We start from the raw sequence: 17,611 nt of genomic DNA on the forward strand, positions 1-17,611 counted from the left end.
CCACCTCAGGAGCACCTAAACCTTCTTGAAGTCAAGACATTGCCACCCCTAACACGTACAATTTGAGCTCATCTCAGCATGATTGAGGTGGAAGGTGGCAGTTGTTGGGAGGGCAAGGGACAGATTATTATTGGAAGTGAGAATAGCACACGGAAAGGGGGCTGAAACATCCAGGCGAGCTTGGAAAACTACAACTAGTTTGGTATTATTGATGGATAAAAATCTAAGAACTTGTGACTGGAAATGATGCTGTGAAGAGTCAAAATAAAGAGACATTAATATCTCTCCTGTGTTAAACAGAGGTGCTTGGACTTGATATGAAATGGTTTTGAATAAGCAAGTATGATATGAATTTTTAAAAATGACCCTGAAAGCTGCACTGTGAAGAATGGATTTGAGGGGTGTGAGACTAAAGTAACGTATCCAATTATGAAGCTGCCTAAGTAGTTCAGTTAGGGAAGAGTGAGGGCTGGACATAAATTCATGGCTGAGGATATGATCATGGAGGAATAAATTCTAGAGAGTGATGAGGCAAAGCTGAGAGTCCTTGAAGATTGATTGGCTGAGGCATGTGAAAGGGAAAGAAATGTTAAGAATGACTTGTGGTTTTGAATTAGACAAATAGAAAGGTACAATAATCAAATTAAGACTATATAAGGAAGAGTAAGTTTCATGACAGGAAGATATTAGGTCTCTTTGAGATATGCTGGCTTTTGATAATTATGAAGGCATGTAATATAAGATAACCCGGTAAATTTAAGGACAAAGGTTTTGTGAACTGGACATGATAGTGAGTTAAAGTCTAATATTTTCAACAACTTAGTCTGAATCATTACATAGTCTCTTTCCTACTTATCTTTGTTTCTTTCAGCAAAGATCATAATTAACAACTGTAGGACAGGACTTGCAGTATATTTAAGGGCATGATGGTATGATCCTAAAAAAATATAGACAACTGATCCTAGTTCTAGTTCAGATATCTCAGTTCAGGAGAAAATGTGGACCAGGATATGTTATCTTGGGAAGAATGTGAGTGATAGTGAGGACTGGGTTCAGCCCTTTTCATATTTGCATGTCCTGTAATCAGAGACTGCATCTGTATGTTGCATAACTCCAAGATTGATGAGGTGTGCCCAGCTCTGATAAGGTAGTCTCCAATGTGCATATAGACTAGACTATGTACATAAATATTCCATCATTGCATACATAAAGCTGGTTTGGAGGGGTATAGGTAAGTTTCCATAAAGTCTGATGTGTTATTCACTTACTCAGGCCAATTATCCAGAACAGTATGACTAACAGAGTGGTAATTTTTTAGGTAAACTCATCAACTTATACCTTGTTGTGGTTTTGAATAAGTTTGGATTCCTCTATCATATATAGTGACTGTGCTTACTTATTTCTGTATCCTTTATATAAGTAAATCTTTGATCTCCCCAGTTGGGATATGTGTCTCAATCCACTAAGACATATGGTAATATACTAGTCATCCAATGCTGTAGTTTTACAAAAATAAGTATTTTTTTTCTTTTTATGAGTAACTAAATAGACTGTGTTCATTTATTTATTCATCCAATGAATTACGCACCTATTTTATCCTAACCTTGCATGAATTCATCTTTCTGTAGAATCTCGCTAAAAGCAGCAAGAAAGAGCAATATGGTCTGACAGTCATGTGCTTTTTTAAGCTACTTTCTATAATTACCAGCTGTATAGGTAAGTGGTCTGTCTTTCAAGTCATCAAAGGTGAGGATTTTATCCAATGTTTTGGTATGGATTAAATGAGGGCTTGGGGCTCAGTAGGCTAAAGTATGTTTCCTTACTGCCCTTCAATCTCCCAAACCAGTGCTATGTATTTTAGAGTTTTGTTCCAAAAGCACCCTGACAAGTACTAATTCTTTGTCTTGTTTAGAGCATAGAATAAGCTGCTATAACAAAATATAATGATTCACAGCAAATACAAACCTATTTACCTCTAATGTAACAAACGAGGGGTAGGCAAATCCCAGGGCAGTTAGAAAGCATTCAAAAATAGATTCCTTTTCTCTTGTCCTTCTGATGACCTCTAGTATACCATCCTGGTCTGTATAGATGAGGCTGACTCACATCATCATGTCTGTGGTCCAGGCCACAGGAAAAGAGCACAGAGGTAGAAGGTAAGCAATTTTCTTCTAAAAATGAGAGCTAGATATTGAACATACCATTTTTATCAACATTCCATTGATTAAACCTTAGATATATTGTTACAGCCAGCTGAGAGAGGAGGGGAATGGAGAAACTAGCTGGACAACCGTAAGTCCAGTTTAAGCTGGGAATGGTGAAAAGAAGGGAGAATGGATACAGGGAGCCAATAAACTTGATAAAGATGCTCTTAAAAAATATGGCAAATATCACAGTTTTGGTAAAGTACTGAAACTTCTATTTTAAAAAATAGATTTAGGGTGTACCAGTTGAATTCCTTTACATGTCTGTATTGCATAGTGGTGGAGTCTGAGCTTTTGGTGTACCCATCACCCACGTAGTGCACATTATACCCCACAGGTAATTTTTCATTTGGCTGGGCACAATGGCTCACCCCTGTAATCTTGGCACCTTGGGAGATTTGAGGTGGGAGGATTGCTTTGAGGCCAGGAGTTTGATACCAGCCTGAGCAACATAGTAAGACCCAATCTCTGCAAAAATAAATAAATAAATAATAAAATAATGAAACTTTTAAAAACCATATAGGGCTAATTTATGCCTGATATCACCATTTTATTCACCATTATACTGGAAATCCTAAAGGAATAAGAGAAAATTAAAAATAAATAAAAGATATAAAATGGATCAGTGACCTAAATATAAGAACTAAATCCATAAAACTCTTAGAAGATAACAGGGATAAATATTTATGACTTTGGATTTGCAATAACCTTATCATTAAACAATATATCCTTTAGTCTTGCATGCTGCTATATAAGTGTAGTCATTCCATACGTTTGCATTTTCATTCAACCTTATGCATTAATTTTTTTGTAAGCCTCATGCTCCCACAAAGATCTTGAATCCATGTAGACTGGATAGAATTTTCCAAGTTTTTCAATTAGATATTGCACAGCATTTAAAAAAGAAAAAAACTGTAATTCTGGTGGTCATATTTTGATATCTTCCAGATACCTGGGATCCATGGCAATCTGTTCCTCCAAGGCTCAGGAGAACTGCACAGGGCGGATGGAATCTCATCGCCACGTGCCCCATTTGTACCACACAAGAGAGAACCTGAAAGCACTCTGTATGTGCTTCTGTTTACCCTTGCTGCCTAACTGTGAGTAACAAATCTGCTTTGCCTGACCTGTACAAGTGTTCTGTCTCACTGGACTAGAACTAAGAACCTTTGCAAACAGTGTCACATTTAGTGTGCCGTTCTCCTTGTGATGCTTATAATGTAGAAAGGGTCCAAGTAATTATATCAGGAGGTTAGGGTTCTTCATCTACCTACAAAATCATATTCTCCATCAATTTGTTACCATAATATTTTGATGGGAGTTTCCATTGCATATTCTCCAGATGACCCAAGGTTTCCCCCTTCGGGATGGGAAATACTATTTCAATATGTCTTTTAAGGCACACATTTCTAAACATACATGTGAAGTTCTAAACAAGAAACTTCAGCCATATATTTTACACAACATCCAAAACATACTGATTGTAACATTAACCTGTGCCCATTAGGAAGGCCTCTATTTCCTATCTCCATCAAGAGTTTTTCACAATCAGTGGGAAGGCATATTTATAGCATAATGAATATATAGGTATCAGAGTGTGATAAAAGCAGCCACTCTATAATCTACAGCAATTCAAGCCACGCATTCTAAAAGTTTGACATTTAACTTATAAAGATATTGTTAATATTTTACTACTCTGGACAAACACAAAGATCTCCTTATAGATTTTCAATCTTACCTCTCTTGTGGATATGTACTATTTTCTGGGCAAATGCAATGATTGCTTTTTTTTTTTTTATGAAAGACTGCAGATGCATTTGTTTATTTTATTTTTTTAGGAAACACATCCTTGCACAGGGCCCATGCTAATCTTGTCTCTATATTGTTCCAATAAATCATTGCAAAAATGTACAATGATTGCTTTTTAAATGTATGTTCTCGGTATTCCTTTAAAAAAGACTTTTTACTGTTTTCTAACTTTTGTCTTCTTGTCTCTCCCATACCTGAGTGTTATGAAGCTCTTCCTTTCTTGATGATCACTAATTACAATTCTTAGAGGTATAAAAATTTTAATAACCAAGTTGAACAATTAGTTAGCAAGGTGAAGATGTGCATTCTCTACAGCCATACATTGCTCTCTTAAGCTTGTATCCTAGGAGTACTTACTGCATGCGCACCCAGTGACATGTACCCGGATGCTCCTGGTAGTGCTGTGAATAATAATTAAAAGACTGGAAATTGCACAAAGCTCATTGAAAGGAGACTGGAACATTATACAGAAATGAAAATCAAGTTCAAAAAGCTTAGATAAAAAGAGAAATGACTCTCAGGAAGGTATCATTGAATAAAAAACACAGGCAACATATGGAATGACTACACTTATATAATGGCATGGAAGACTAAATGATACATTATTTAGTTGATATGGTTATCTGTGTAAAATTAAAAATAAAAGCAAAGAAATGAAAAACATAAAATTAAAAAATGTAGTTTTCTGGGGGAAAGTACATAAGGCTTCTTTCTTTTCCAATGGGTGATTCTTAACGTTTCTGTTGTTATTTTTAAATACTTTACATTTTTTGTGATTTGCTGGTGTGTGTGCAATGTGCAATTTTGCTATATAATAAAATTTAAAAAAGGAAAGAAAAGAAAATCTTGTTTTAAATATTAAGTTTATGCAAGATAACATTTTGAGGCTTGACAAAATTTTGGCAAAATTAAGCCACTTAAAGAAAAGGAAAAACAATGTAGAAGAATAATAAAGGGAAAGAAATGTGGTTGAAGGGAATGTGGACATTTGTGAAGGAGTTGTGGTTATTAGTATGGAGAGGATCAGATAACAAAAGATCAACTTGGTCTATTTAATAATTTGTATAAGATTTGTAAAACTTAATATATATATGTATTTTTTCTACCAGGAAATTTAACCTCCAGAAGCAATCATTTCCTTTTATTAGGTGCAGTCACGTAATTCCTTAGGCAAGTATATTTGATAGATTGAGTTAAATTTATAAATAGAAAACTAAAAGAAACTACCAAAATATTATTAAGATATATAGATGACTAATTGTATGCCAGGAAGTAGCTAAAGCAGTGCTTCTAAAACTGTACAGTGTGTATTAAAGCCACCTGGGACTTTCGCCACAATTTAGATTTTGATTCAGTAGACCTGGGGTGGGGCCCTCAATTCTATATACCTAACTGGTCCCAACACGATGACTATGTGGCTTGTTTATGCACCATATGTTGAGTAACATGAATTCAAAATGTTTCATGTATGTGATATTTAAATTTTATAATAGTCTAATAAAATTGTGGTATTTTTAAATATAGAAAAATTTAAATAAGAGATATTTGCACTGCAACACTAAAAGTAGAAACATAGGCAATAACGATAAATTTTAAACAATTGTTGATAGTTAACTTACAATTCCAGAGAGGTATATTCCAGTTTTGATACAAAGATTATGTCTCCTTCTTGGCTAATGTTCTGCTTTTAATGCCAGAAAACAATGCTTTTTTGAGTAAAGAAATTGCAATTTGATTCTAAATTAGTACTTAGATTTTAATATTTCCTGGCTAATATTCAGTGCCTGTTTTCTGTAAAAGTAATGTGTTAGATTAGTTTCAGAGTCTAATTAAGAGCATATGGTTGGGTTTATTAATTTCCACTTAATGCACAGAGTATTTAACTTGAAAAGGATCCTATTCTGCATGTACGTTTTATTATAAGATCTACTTTGAAGATAGGAACAGTGCTTCCTGTCCCATCTTGTTTGATAGGCTATAGATAATTCTGTTTAATTCAAGTTTTTATCTTTTGTCCTTGGGTAAGGTTGACAAATTGAGTTTCACTTTGAGTTTATTTATTCTGTCAGAGATTCTGAATCAGGAGTTTAAAGTCGCTGTCTGACAAGAAAAAGTCAACATCTGCTGAGCTGATTTATTATTTATGTATTAGATTTTATGGCACCTTTCCTCTGAAGAGCCAAGAGTGTTCTACACATATTTCCTACACTTTTCAAATACCTTTCACAAGAAACACCTATAAACATCCCAACATGAAAAGTGACAAAGAAAGAACCGAATGAAGAAAACAGGAAAGAAGAGTCCCCAAGGCAAAAGGCAAATGATCACAGTCTCCAATAGGAGGTGTGCCTGATAAACTAAGTATTTGCTCTCTAAAGGCACTGGGATGCCCTGTAAAAGCTCCCCCCCACCCCCTCCCCTCCTCCACACACATCTCCTGCCAGGACCTGCTACCTGGTTCCTGAATGCTTGCATTCTTAGTGACTACCTCTTCTGCACTGTCAGTTTCTGATATTCTGCAATATAAGGTAATCAAGAAATTGAATGTGCCAATAAAACCTCAGGCACACGAAATGGTCCTTGCTCCTTATTACTGCAGATAATGGAATTTCTTAGAAGGTGGGCTTGTGGTGGCCAGGAAAGCAAAGGTCTTAAAACCTATTGTGCACTATTTCATCTATGACTAAAAATGGCCACTATTATATTTTTAATTATTTAAAAAAATAAAGTAATTTACTTGAATTATTTTAAATAAGGTAGAATTGATGAAATATATTGAAAGGTTTTATGAAGACTGCTTAGAAATATGAAAACGTACATTGCATGTTTTATATTTTATTTAGAGTTAACATAAGCACTCAAAAATTTGAAATTAAAAAATATGTTCAAATTATATTATCACAATATTTCTGTGATTTTATGTAATGTCTATAATGTGTTTTTCAATATTTTTAATGTGAAAAAAGACAATCACATATAATTGTTTAAATACCCTTTTCTGAAAGTTCTTTATTGGAAAGTATGCACACTTGGTTTGATAGCTAAGGCAAAGGAATATAATTTCTTTTGAGTCTTTCAAAAATTCATAGTCTGAAATGTTTTATCTTATAAAGAAGACAAAATTAATACTTTTTTAAAAATAAAATGGAACCTTAATAAGTACATAATTTGTTTCATAATACCATTTCATAAATCTATTTTGAATTTCATATTCTTGACTCATATTAACTCCCTCTGTATTTATTTTTTCTAATAGAAAATAGAACCATAAAACATGGGAATATGTTAGGCAAAAAGCAGGAAAATATGGAATGGTACTATATTTTAAAAATGAAAGTTATTAAAGTAACTTAATATTCATTACTTTTTGTTTGTTTTATTTTATTTTTTTAATTTATTTTTTTATTTCAGAATATTATGGGGGTACAAATGTTTAGGTTACATATATTACTTTTGCATTGAGTCAGAGCTACAAGCGTGCCCATCCCCCAGACGGTGCACACTGCATCCATTAGGTGTGAATATACCCATCCCCTCTTCCCACCTCCCACCTGCCTGACATTTGATGCATGTTACTTCTATATGTGCATATAAGTGTTGATCAATTGGTACCAATTAGATGGTGAGTACATGTGGTGTTTGTTTTTCCATTATTGTGATATTCCACTTAGGAGAAGGGCTCCAGCTCCATCCAGGATAATACAAGAGGTGTTAGTTCACCATTGTTTTTTGTACTTTTAAAAATGAATGTAATATTTAGAGGGTTCCTATAGCCCTAAACAATACTCACCAACTATTTAAATGGAAATTGATTGCTGAACTCAAGGAAAAAAATAGCAAAAACTTGACTGCAACCAAGAAAAGTGAGCATTTTCCTATGGATGATGAAAGATAGAATAAGGGTTGGGTTTTGTTACTTAATTAACAAGAGAAAATAAAAATACATCTACTCTGGCCATCTGAGGTCATGACAACAGAAAGAAGCAGAGACAAGAGACCTCTGCGCTTAGTTTTCTGTCTTTGCCTCTGATGTAAAACCTATGTGTTCACAAAGCCACCATATGAATTATTTTTCCTCAGTGTATTACACCTGTTGTTTGTGTTGAGGTGTATATCAATTCAGGGACTGAAATGAACAGGTTTAGTGATACAGATGTTTCTGAAATCGAGTATCCATCTTCTTTCATGGTCTCTTTAAACGGAGAGGCGGGGTGCTGGGGCTTATTCCTGTAATTCTAGCATTTTGGGAGGCCAAGGTGGCAGTATTGCTTAAGCTCAGGAGTTCGAGACCAGCCTGAGCAAGAACGAGACACCGTCTCTATTAAAAATAGAAAAATTAGCCTGGCATCTTGGTGGGCACCTGGAGTCCTAGCTACTTGGGAGGCTGAGGCAAAAGGATTGCTTGAGCCCAGGAGTTTGAGGTTTCAGTGAGCTATGATGATGCCACTGCACTCTGCCCAGGGCCACAAAGCGAGGCTGTCTCAAAAACAGAACAAAACAAAAACAAACAAACAACACCCCTCCCCCGGAAAAACAAAACAAAACAAACTAAACAGGTGGAGACAGGAACTTGGAATAATAGTTATTGTTTCCAATTATCCTTGATGAAGCATTTTGGTTTCAACACTTCCTGTGCTGAGAAAAATACATTTGTTTGAAACAGATGTCTGGAGAAACATTTCATAAGATAAATCTGATTTCTCAGGTGAAAAAAGGCTACTCATACCAATTTAGTACTTTTCAATATATATCTTTATTGCTGTGTATACCCTGGCTTTTTATGTAGCTTGTTTAAATCATTTAGTTGTGCTTCAGTTTCTCCATCTATTAAAAGGGAATTATAAGATCCTCTTTCTGCATCTTGATAGTGTGAATGATACCATCTATAATTTGCTTAGACTTCTTTGGAAGGCACATTATTGTCTAGAGTATCTAAGAACTCTCAGATACTTCCCCCCCCCCCCAGGTCTCAGTTTCTCCACTTTTATTTATTTTATTTTATTTATTTATTTATTTATTTTTTTCCCAAATTCTGTGGGTACAAATATTGTTAGGGTTACACATCTTGCCCCTGCCCCCCTCCCCACCCAGCTCTGCCAGAGCTTCAAGAGTGTCTAAGGACTCTCTTCAAGTGGGCAAACACAACCAAAGGGGTGTAAAAATATGTACAGAATAGAAAACCAGAGTTCAGCTGGTATGAAGGAACCAATTTTGAGACCAAAAAAGTGGATTGGAACAGATTGGGGCAGGAGGTGGGGCTTAAATACCTGAATAAAGAATTGGCAATGCCCTTGAGAGTATTTGACCATTTGTGACCATGGAAATGACACGATGAAGGCAGTACCTAAATAATTTGAAACAGTGTATATAAAATGTGTCTAACTAGTGCATGTCAACTTGCTAAGGATATGAAACAGAGTGATGTCATTTAGCATGAAAAGAATACATATGGCATATATTTCAAAGAAAGCTACAATGAGAGACTTGCTATTAAATTGGAACTAACTGATGAGCACACATGTGCACAGAGGAAAGTAAAACTCAGTGGAAATCAAGCAGGGGTGGGTGGGGAAGATGGGAGGGCAGAGGGCAGAGTGAAAACTTATCTGATGAGTACAATGAACACTGTCTGGATGATGGGCACACTTCTAGCCCCAACTCAAGCATTACAAAACCAAAAACATTTGTACCCCCATAATATTTTTAAATAAAATAAATAAATAAAAATAAAATTCAACACATTTTTACAAAACAGAATTATACAATAGCTTACACCTGTGTGTGTGTGTATATGTATGATTTATACATTATGATAAAAATCTATAATTAAAGTTGATATTGAGAGTATATTTGTATATTTTATATTATTGTTTAAAATTAGTGATATGTTGAATAGAACAGAAAAATAAATAAATTTAGTAGGTAACATTTTCAAAGGCCAACAGTTAAGACATAAAAACATTATATAACTTTTAAAATTAAATTTATTTTAGGCATGTTGAGTTTAAGAAAAGGAAATTTTCAGGAAGGGAATATGAGATTCATTGGGGAACAAAAGTAATAATATGAATTTGGGAATTAACTTTATAATATTTAAATCAAAAGCCTTAGGAAGAAAGAAGCCAACTGGACTTTGAATAAAAAAGAATAGTTAGCTTGAATAAATAAAATTAAGTTTTTGAGAAATAGCATTGTATGAAGTGAAATCAGTCTGAGTATATATCATTTGGCAGCACAGTTCCAATAAAAGTAGGTATACCATTGTAGAAAATTTTTAAAAATATAAAAACAAAGAAGAGAAAAGCAGCCTTGAAACCATCAGTAGCAACAGCTATTAACATTGGAACAAATTTATGTCACCTTTTTATATATAATTTGCACAGTTGGTTCTATATTTTATATTAAATTTGGTGTCTTCTTGGTTTTGCATAAACTTTTGTGATGTCATTAAAAACCTTAAACATCATATATTAATGACTACCTTTATTGAATCCCATAGAGAAAAGTGGTTAGGTTGGCTTTGGAATCAGACAATTTTGTTCAAATACTGGAGCCACTATGAGCTATTATGAACACTGGACAGAGCAACGATGTCTATTACTATAAATTTTATAGCCTTATTTAGAATTATGTATTTTGCCTGTGCCTTTGTTTCCATATTTCTCCTTTAAGGACCTTGTTCATATTTATTTATCCATATTTCTTTACAATTTTTTCTTCCTTACCTCCCTTCCTTCCTTCTTAGTAAGAACTACTCTTTTCAACTGGAGATTGGGAGGAAGGAAAAGTGGGGAAAATCTGTAATAGGCTTGACTTCAGCACTAGTGTAACATCCCTTTGTCATTCACAGCCTATTTTAGGCAAAAAGCCACTGAATGTGTAATTTTCAGACACCCCTGAACCCAGTCTGGTAACTGGCGTGGTTCTCCAGCCTCAGATAATCCTCAACAGGATGTTGCCCATTTCTTGCCTGGAAATAAGAGCCAAATAATTTGGGGCTTAGGGTAGCACCCCACTTTTATTTGACTCCTGTCCTACCTTGCTCAGAACCTTATGGCTCAGTGCCAATCTACCATCTGCCTCTACTTCTGACACTTTGCATAGGTTGCCACGTCCTCTTACAAATAGAGGCCCATTCCATTTCTCTCCTACATTGGGAAAAATTACCAGCCACTGGTTACTATGGTAAAGCCCTATGTGAAAAATGCAAAAAGGGGAAAGCCAAAGAGTTCTCAAAAATTCTTATTTCCTGAAAAGTAGCAAATCAAAATGTTGTTACTATCTAGAAGGCCCATTTCCTAAGTGATTTCAGCAGTACAAATTGAGTAAACAGCAATTTTTGCTTATTATTATTATTTCTATCGTCTTAGAAAATAATTTCGGAAGGTTTTTTTTTAATTTTTTGGAAGGAGTTGGGTAGGGTGTGTGTGTATGTGCATGTGTTTGTGTGGTGTGTGGCTTGAGGTCATGGGTAAGATTTTAATTTAGAACAAAATTTGTTACTGTTTATCAAAATGATAGATGGAAAATATAGAATAGCATGCTGCCTCGGGTCATATGAAGGAGGGATAAGAGGATATTTTTGGCACTTCTGCCAATAATTTATGGAATTAACTGACCGAACACCTATTTCATCTATAATTATGATAAGCTGCTGTGAAAATGTCAGAGTGAACCACAGCCTGCCCTGCTGTTGTCCCCATGCCCATAAAAACTTTGTTTCTGACAGTTCCAATCCTGAACAGGTTCCTGGGTGTCTCCAGGGTGGGTATAACGTTAGCTTTAAAATATATATCATATTTAAAGATGCATTCGGTGCATTTTTCTCTACAGGGGTAAAGCTTAAAACAAATTATTGTGTCTCATACACAGCTTTGGTATTTATAGTAATTCACAGGCAAAGCTCAGGATATAAGTATGTACTTTGTTAAGTATTAATATTAGAGCTTAAATTCACCAACTAAATCTGTTGCTACCCATGGTGTCCATTTCTTAACTTTATTTAAGTCATTTTGTTTCACTTGAAATAGAAACTCTAAAATTTGGGAAATTTTAAAGTAACTTTTAAATATTTAATTGTTAAATTATACACATAATTTTTCAATTTGAGCTTTAATCTTGAATCTTATGATAAATGGCCATTACAAATTTGCTTCATGTTTGTGTTTTACTTAACATTCAAGGTTCTATTAAGTTTAATGTTAGATGTCAAAGAACTCTGTTTAGTGGGTTTTGGTTAAGGTATTAAGGAAAGTCAAAATTACCCCCATAATATCCTGATTTAAAAAAAAATTCAAACATGTGCAAAACTAGAAATAGCAATATAATGAACCCACATGTGCCCACTGCTAAGCTTAAACAATTATTAACTCTTGAACAATCTTATTTAATCTACACTCCTTCCCACTTTCCCCTCTCCCCTTGTATTATTTTGAAGTAAATATTTATATTATTATGTACAAAGGAAAAAACTTATTAAAGAAATTACCAAAAGTACTATGATTATGTTTTAAAATTATAATTTATTAATGTCATTAAATATAAAAGGCTCAAATATCTATCTCATTTTCCCCTCATTTATTTGTTTTAGTTAGGATTATGAGGCCAATACATTGAAATTAGTTAATGGAATTGGTCTGTTTTAAACTAAATCTCCCCTCCTTCTTCTTTTTATTTTTTTTACAATTCAATTGTTGAGGTAAAAGGGTTATTTGGTGGAATTTTCCAGTCTAATTGCAATCTTCTATCATTTCATGTGCTATGCTGTCCTATCTCTGCATGTTCTATAAATTTCAATGTTTATGTTCAATTTAGATTGAACAGGTAAGAATTCCACATTTGAAAATATTCTTTCATAGATCTTATGGAATAACTATTTCAAGAATAATCTATTTTCTGGTTGTCTCTCTTTTTGTAGCTATTAGTAATTTTTCACTAAGGGTTGTACAACTATAATATTCTAATTCTGTTAATACTTCTTTATAGCTGGAATACCACTATGAAGAGAAAATTTCTCTTATCAACTGTTTGGTTACCCTGAGGTACAGTTCCTTTAGAAAGTCTAGATTATTGCTTGTTTTTTTTCCTTTTATTTATAAGTTTTAAAAATGAGTTGTTTAAATGAGTTAGTTATATAGCATATATAACATATATAATTCATATATATACAATTCATATACATACAATTCATATACAAAACATATACAATTTCATAAGTAATTGATTAAATCCTTTAAAAAATATTGTGAACTCATAGATTTAAAAAATCAATGAATTAGTCTTCCATTTAAAAAAATATAATAATATTAATAGAATGATAACAGCAATAGTTTTAGATGAATGGTAGCATACAATATAAACTTTTTCTTTATTACTTTCTCCCGTTAGGAATATATATTGAGGCTCACTCAATAGCAATATAAGACTAGTTATTACTTTTAAAATTTTTTACCAATATTTATACTTTATTGTATATATATGAAATATTTTATTCATGATATTTATTTCCAGCCTTTTGTTATTATAAATTATAATGGTCAAATTGAAACAATTTGCATATATCTTTCAAATTTTTTTTCCCATGATATCTTCAGGATAAATTTTAGAAGAGAGATTTCTGGGTCAATGATTAAAGAATTTTCAATTTTGCTAGATACAGACAAATTCTGTTCCATAAGGGTTTTATGATTTTGCATTGCCACCAGCAAGATCTGAGTACCCCTTTGACCTCAACCTCAGAAAAAAACCTGTGACTTTTGGATTTTTGCTAATTGCATCACTATCATACTCAAATTAGTCTAAAGAAAAGCTGATTTTTTTTTGTATTACGCTATATTGTCTTCTCTTACACCAATTTATATTGTTTGTAATATGCAATATAAATATATATAATTCTAATATTTCATGTAGCAAAACAAGTATGTGTTTCTCCATTTATTCCCACACATGACTGCATTTTATACTAAAGTAAACATGTAATTCTACTGACTTCTTTTTATGTATTTCAAAACTATACCTGAATACATTAATTAAGTTTTTCCAAAAACCACTCCTAGGATAATCTCTAATCAGCTCAGTTATAGTTAAATCACATCTATTGGGTTCCTGGGTAGATGATCTATTCTGATCAGTGTGATGAGTTTTGACCAAATTGCTTTTCAGGGTATTTCATTTTTCTGCTAAATTTACAAACACTGTTTCAGACAAAGAAAGCTTATATAAAAGCTTAGATGACTGATATACAGTGTTGAATTTCTCAGTTCTTTGTTGATTCACTAATATAATTTCTGAACATGATATATACCGCTTTCATTTATTATCCTGAATTTTATTTTATTTTGTTTTTTGCCTAAAGCTAGTTATTTTTTCTTAAAGTGAATCAGTGATTTGCACTCCCTCAAGCTGAATTTCAGACTTGCAACCACCTGCAGTGATATGCTCGTTGTGACTACAGAATCAGTCAGGAAAAGAAGGCTATTTTGAACTGTACACGCAACAATGACTTCTTTTCTCTTTTTCCAATCAAAGAAATACCACAACCTCCCTTCCACAGAAAGCAAACAAAAGCAATAGTTCATGAAAATGTTTATGAAATGGGGTGTAGAAACCAAACATAGTGGCAGCCATGTAAACCTTTTAAATTTAAGTGCATTCATTTTTAGAAGAAATGAAAATTAGCCCAAATTTCCAGTACATCTCAGATTCTGCCTGAATTTCATGAGAAGTTTTTGCAAATGAGTATACTTTTTATTATCAAGGGATAAGTGAATGACTTTAATTTCTACTTATTCAGTATGAAACCAAGTATGACATATCGATTCCATTAAGTTCGGTTCAACAAATACTTACCGTTTTTTACAATGCAAGAAGAGCTATATTAGGTGTGAAGAATACAGAGATGAATGTGATTTCTGACTTCTAAGAGATCCCTCTTCCCCAGGTTAACTCAATATCTCCTTTTGATCTTTTAGATCATATCCTTTTACAGTTTATGTTGAATTATTTCAGAGGTTGTGTTTGGGTTATTAGGTACTACTTTTTTGTATATCTCTGAAGTGGGGCTACAGTATTTTAACTATTTCAAACACAGTTAAAATTTTTTGTGCCCAACCTATTCCTGTTTCTGAATGTAGTCCAGAGAGAAAAATGAAGATGTGGTTGCTAACCAAACATTAAGACAGAAACACAGGTTGTTAGACCAACTTCGGACTCAAAAAGTCAGAGCAGTATCATGACTAGTGCCAGGTGCTAGAATGCCACTGAGCCAATGAGGCAGGCCACCAGGAAGAAGAGGACTTGGATGTAACTTATAGAACCTCTTTCTCTAAGGTAAATAAGAAGCACTAGTAATTTTTACAGTTTTCAGGGGATATTGGGAAGAGAATATCATAATTAAGCTCTCTTGAATTATAAGAAAGATGTACTCCAAAAGCCCAGACTTCACCACCATACAGTACATGCCTGTAATGGAATTCAACTTGTACCCTGCAAATCTATTAAAATTAAAATAAATGGAAGAAAAAAATAATGTAATGGTAGAACTGTTCTTATGTTTCTTTTTTAGTAAGCCAATTTCCCTGTGTGCCATAAACCTTTTCCATGTGAGAGGAACTGAGAAAGGAAAAATACAATGCAGATGAAATCGTACTTAGAGAGGAAAGAGTATTAAAATAAAAATCTGCCCCTCTGGCCTCAGAGAATTATGGGAACAAAAGAGAGCAAAAGTAAGAGACACATCTGGCTGACTAGTATGAGGCTCAACCCTATTCCTTTAAAATAAAATCCTGGAGTGGAAAGTATTTCAGATAATACAAGGAGGTACTGAAGCCAGAGAGACCTTGCCTCCTTTTCCTGTTTGGGACTCTCATAGAGACAACTGGTAGTACACAGTGGTGGTCTGGAATGAACCCATAGGAGTCCTGTGGAAAGCAGAGGACTCTATAGAGTACTTATTTAGCATTCTTGAGTTATCCTTGGTTCTGTTTGGTTATGAGACACCCAGAGTTTCTTCCTTGTTCCATATCAGGGGGAATAACTCCAGGTGGCTGAGAGTCTGTGGGCATATCACGGATCAGAGCCAAGATGATCCACAGAGCCACACAGCGAAGACTATGTGATAGGCTATCTAAGTCTGTGGACCCATGTTGAATAGGAAGAGAATTCAAATATATATATGTAATGCTGGCAAGAGTACTAAGGTGGGACCCAGTCAGACAGACAGCCTCACTGATCTCCAACCAAGTTGATAGAGACAAAAGCTCTAAGTTATTCCAGGTAGAGGTTGAGCAGAAGGAACCAACATATTGCCCAAGAGTGGGAACCTTAACAACTGTGCCTCCGAAACCCCAGCCAGCACCCACACAAGAATCAGCACAAGACAAGGGGGTTTCCTTTACCCTAATGCAGTAAGGTCAAGTAAACTAGATATCTTCTTATAGTTGAATGGATGTAGAGTGAAACATTATTTAGATGGATAAGAGTCTGAATTTTATTTAATTTTTTAAAAGATGCTGAATTTTAAAAGAGCCTAAGGTATAAGACAAACATTTCACTGTGATGGGCAAGTTTAATATTTATGTTACCCTACTATTCAGTAGCATAGGAGCTACTCAGAAAGTAAAATCATTTATAGATAAAAGATATATTTTCTGTGCACATTTAAGTGCAGCATAAATAAATTTGTGACCCCATTAGAATTACATTATAGCTCTTTGTCATCAACTCTATACATACCAATGGGATATAAGTGACTTGAGGGCAAAAAGAGGTCTTATTCTTCTTTAGTATCTGTTATGACTAGTATAATGCTTGGCATATAGAAAACATAGAAACAATGTTTGTTAGATTGAAATGAATTTATTGCCACTAAAAGCATTTCCTTTGAAATCAAGGTTCCCGTGTGCTTTGGCTGAACAACCCTAGGCTATAATTCTAATATTTTTCCAGAGGTTCTGAATTTTGAATGATTGATTCAAAGGCAATCTTAGCAGATAGATTAGTATAAGCAAAGACATAAAGAGAAGAAACATGGAGTGTGTTTGCAAAATGGTGAGTTCTACTGTTTGGCTGATTTGTGATTATTATTGTCAGGATTAAATTTCATTAATATTAATGACAGTTACAATTTTCAAAGCACTTTTACCACATGTATGCTACAGTGTTTTGTAAGTTACATTCTTCATTCAGTAAACTCTCATTCAGTGAATATTCAGTGACATGGTTAATGCTATTATATAAGTCAGGTTCCAATTAGGAGGCAGGAATCACACAGTAATTTAAACAGGTAAAGTTAACCATAAAGAAATAGTGACTATAATACACGGTTGGCTAATAGAGAAAAACAAAACTCTAAAAAATTTAAAAGTAGCAAATATAGGGAGAAACCTCTATTGTTACGGCTGATGCCTAGCGCACAAGAAAGAGGAAAATTTAGGTGACGTTCCTCTCCCAGGACTGAGATCCACACCTTGTTGGAAAGGGTGCAACTGTATCTCAATAGGTGGTGGAGAAGTTGGCTGATGTGTTGTAAGGCAAAACTCACTGGGAATTTTTCCCCTAGGATGATGGTGGAAGTTGTACATGGGGAAGTCCTGAGACTT

General features: G+C 34.0%; 1 protein-coding gene and 1 non-coding gene across 2 annotated transcripts in view; one reads left to right on the forward strand and one right to left on the reverse strand.

The window, feature by feature from the left end:
- LOC105876451 (coiled-coil domain-containing protein 86-like) overlaps positions 1 to 17,611 on the forward strand; it is a 39,623-nt gene that overhangs the window by 268 nt on the left and 21,744 nt on the right. The gene's annotated exons all lie outside the window — the stretch shown is intronic.
- On the reverse strand, positions 4,016 to 4,120 carry LOC142874182 (U6 spliceosomal RNA). Its single transcript, XR_012922002.1, has one exon. It is a non-coding gene; the product is annotated as a U6 spliceosomal RNA (small nuclear RNA).

Source organism: Microcebus murinus, chromosome 11 (genome assembly GCF_040939455.1).
Source record: "Microcebus murinus isolate Inina chromosome 11, M.murinus_Inina_mat1.0, whole genome shotgun sequence".
In the NCBI taxonomy this organism is placed as follows: Eukaryota; Metazoa; Chordata; class Mammalia; order Primates; family Cheirogaleidae; genus Microcebus; species Microcebus murinus.